At 39.9% G+C, this 3835-nt stretch overlaps 1 non-coding gene across 1 annotated transcript; it reads left to right on the forward strand.

Annotated features, from left to right (window-relative positions):
* The first annotated feature begins 239 nt into the window (after positions 1–239).
* Positions 240–346, forward strand: LOC120070418. The gene has a single exon (XR_005479910.1). It is a non-coding gene; the product is annotated as a small nucleolar RNA R71 (small nucleolar RNA).
* Positions 347–3835: the final 3489 nt, after the last annotated feature.

Here is a 3835-nt window from a genome sequence, read left to right on the forward strand (position 1 = left end):
ATTGTGGTCATCTGATTCTATAGTGAATTAATAGCACCATTACTTGCATCATTATCCTTAATTCTCAGTCTCTAATCACTCCCCCTCCAATCTTCGTGGTTCTTAGAAATGCGATCCAAGATATTCTTAGCCTCATCATACGTTTTATCAAGCAGACCACAAGCGGCTGCCGCATTGCAATGGTCTAGGAAGCGGGATTCAGACCATGATAAAAGATTTCCATCTGAAGGTAGTCTGGCAAACCATTGTGTGGACAATCTCTGACCAACCTCTTAAACCTCGCCCAGGCATCGCTGAGCGATTCGTCCATGTCTTATTCAAAATTTGTAATTAGTTTCCTTCGTCTGGCATTCTCAGTAGGTGGAAAATATTTCTTCATAAATTTCTCCACGACCTGTTCCCATGAAGTGATCTCACCCGGCTCGAGAGAATATGCCTATTTCCTTGCCTGATCACAAAGAGAAAATGGGAACAAAGTTAGTCGAACTTCTTCGGCAGAGATGTTCGGAACACAAAAGTATTGCAAATTCTCGAATAAGCTATACGTAGGTGGGGCATGCGGGTCCTCGCCACGTCGGCCACGCGAATTGTCCTACAGTCTGGATTATCTGCAACATCACCGGTTTCATTTCGAATCTGCTTCCATCAAGGGTAGGCTTCATGATTCTTGGAGAGAAATCATGGAGGTTTCGTGATGCATAGTCCCTAATGGGTCTATTGCGATCGTTTGCCAGCAGGATTGGATTCGCCATGATGTTGTTTTCGTTTGGTGCTCTGTTTCCAAGCTACTCTGCCATCTCTTCTTTATCTGGCTGTTGTTGTTGGCGGTCTCTTAATCTCCATCTGAATGTCCTCTCAATTTCTGAGTCGTAATTCGCCAGAGATTGAGAATCTACAAAGAAGTCAGAAAAATTACCGTTAGCATACTATTTTGTCGAAGTCCCCGGCAATGGCGCCAAAAACTTGATGCGTTATTTTATGAAGTAGAAATGTGGATGAAATGCGATGGTGAAATTGCGTTGAGCACTCAAATTTCCTCAGTAGAATCCAAGTGTAAACTCTACTGAGTTTCCTGGTAAGTCCAGGGTCGAACTTAGGGACTTGTGAAAACAGATTGTGGTGGTAATTTTTAGAAAACTTTGCGGTAACCGGTAACTCAATTACTTATTGGTTTGTTGTTGATTGCGTTAATGAAAAATAAACAAATGCAGCGGATTTGAGAAAATTCGGATTGCCTGATAGATGCACTGTGTATGCGAATGAACAGGTTGAGAAGGTCTTTAGCTAGCGTTACTTGGGAATGCGTCAGACTATGCGATCATGCTACAACCATGCACAGCAAGTCATTTTCCAATGCAAATGCGATGCTCCTAAGTCTAGGACGTATGTGGTAAATGCAAAAGTGTCCATAGAGCTTATTTCTAAGTCTCTACTCTTGTTCTATGCAATGATGCAAGATGCATAAAGGCAACGTGATCGCACACAATCATATCCTATCTTTAGGATGCATGCGATGCGTTAATAGCAAACAGTGCTTATCCCTAAGCTCCTATCTCTTGATTATGCATTCTAATCTGACTCTCCCGAGCCTAGATTCTAACCTAACTTTCCCAAGCCTAGATCCTGTCCTTAGACTACCCTCCCCAGTATCTCTAATGGACGAATCAAGCATACATAATACAAGATAATCGCATAGCATGAAGATTCCCAGTTGTGCTAGCTAAATGCTTCTCAACCCATTCAACAGATTTAGCTACTCATGTATAAATAACAGAGAGTGAACAGATATAGAGAAGGAAATTCAGTTTTTATAAATGAGTTTGAGTACAAAATAACAATGGAAGAGAAAGGTAGGTAGCCTAGTAGCAATTCCTTGGTGACTGAGGCTTTTACACTGTCAATCTCTATTTGGTTCAAAAGATATTCTTGCTTCTGTAGGCATCGACTCTCTCTCTATTCTTGAAGCTTCCAGTGCTCTCCTAAGGCACCACCCAGTTGTGCCAGCAGCCAACTCTGGCGTGTCAGCTTAGGAAAAGCTTACCAGAATGATCTGTCGACACAACCTTCTTCTCTCGCGTCTGCCTCAAAGTAAAAGAAAATCTAAGAACAAGGCTAAGCTATGAATAGAACTTTGAACTCTAAAAACAGCTGAACCTCTTTTCTGAAGGATGCCTTTGGTATTTATAGAACTTCCAGGGTGAAAGGCGGTTTCTCTCTCATGATTGCACAAATGGGACGACTTTAATTCCTGACTGATGCGCCGAATATTTGTCACCGAAAAACTGAATGTACTTGTTATCGTTAGCGGCTGTCAACTTAATTCGGATTTGACTGTCATCAGCTTTATGTCCCATCGTGATTAATTATGCCTTTCACCTAGATGCGCCTACCATGTTGCATCGACCAAGTTGCGACAATCCTTCTTGAGCAAATGTTTGCGAACAAAATCACCACAAAGCCTTGAGGTAATGCTGCGCTTGACCAATGATTTTCTATGATCGCAATTTTCGACATTTTTTGCATAAAAATACAAAAATCAACTGTTCCCATGCGATGAATGCATGGGACCGCAATATTATGAATTTGACGCTTTTTGGAAGCAATTTAACATGTTTTATAAATGCAAGCCAGCATTGTTTAAGAACTTAGCACTATGATAACATGCAATTCTGCCTGTTATCACACCCCCAAATTTAAACAATGCTTGTCCTCAAGCATAAGCTAAAGATTTGCTTTAGCAAGTCGACCGCAATGTTCTTTTCCTATATTTCTCAAGGATACTTCGTTCAAATCCTATATACCAAAATTTCCTTAGGTCTTGTTCAAGTCTCCTCTTAAAATATTTCTAAGACCTAGGGACCACAAGCTTAACCTTCAAAAAGACTTTACTAACTTCCGGGACATCCCATGATTTATTTCAAAAACAAAATTCCACCGAGGTGTCAAATGATTTTATCCTTGCATATTTCTTGACTTTATTATTTTTTTCTGACTTTGCGCTGATCCAAGTGCCTTGCCTTCGTTTTGGCTTGCCCCCACGTGTGTCATGCGGACATCCAACTACGAAGAATGCACTCTTTCTTAGACTAAACTCATACCTACTTGACAGCAGAGTTGCGGTCATTTATTTATGGGTTGATCATGGTGACTTACTTTCGTTTTGGCTTGCCTCTACGTGTGTCATGCGGACATCCAACTATGGGTAAGTGCCTTTCACAACTTAACTCTTATCAACATGGGTTTCCCATTGTTGACAGTGGAGATGTTATTCTCAAATTTTCTTTCTTTTCTTTTCTTTTTTTTTTTCAAAATAGCAAGGTCGAAAATAAATACCTCACCCCAAATTTAAAAAGCGGCACTGTCCTCATTGCCAAAAGATTGAAAGAAGTCATGAGATGTTCTTAGAAAGCTTCGTGAAGAGAGTTTGAAAGAAAGCTAGTAGACCCCTAACTTCTAGAAATATTTCATGAGGTAACTATCTTAAAATTAAGTTGACTCTAGTATATACAAAAGAAATAGAAGCATGTTTTTCATCATTGAAATCATAATTGACAAAGAGACAGTATGCGGTAACCCACTAAATTTATCCATGTCGAATGATTGCGGTAATCAAAAAGGATGCAGTGATAAAACTTTTAAAACTAAAATGTGATGCGATAGTGCAAAATTTGAAATAGAGATAAGGAAGAATACACCCCTAAATTTGCGCTGTCACCCGAATTATGTATTGATGTATCCTTCTTTGCGGCGATCTATCTTCTTTAGATTGCGGTGATGGAATAAGATAAATTGCTTCTTCGTGTAACACCACCGCAATCTTATACCTCAATCATTG

The sequence above is a fragment of the Benincasa hispida genome, chromosome 1 (assembly GCF_009727055.1).
Source record: "Benincasa hispida cultivar B227 chromosome 1, ASM972705v1, whole genome shotgun sequence".
Lineage (NCBI taxonomy): Eukaryota > Viridiplantae > Streptophyta > Magnoliopsida > Cucurbitales > Cucurbitaceae > Benincasa > Benincasa hispida.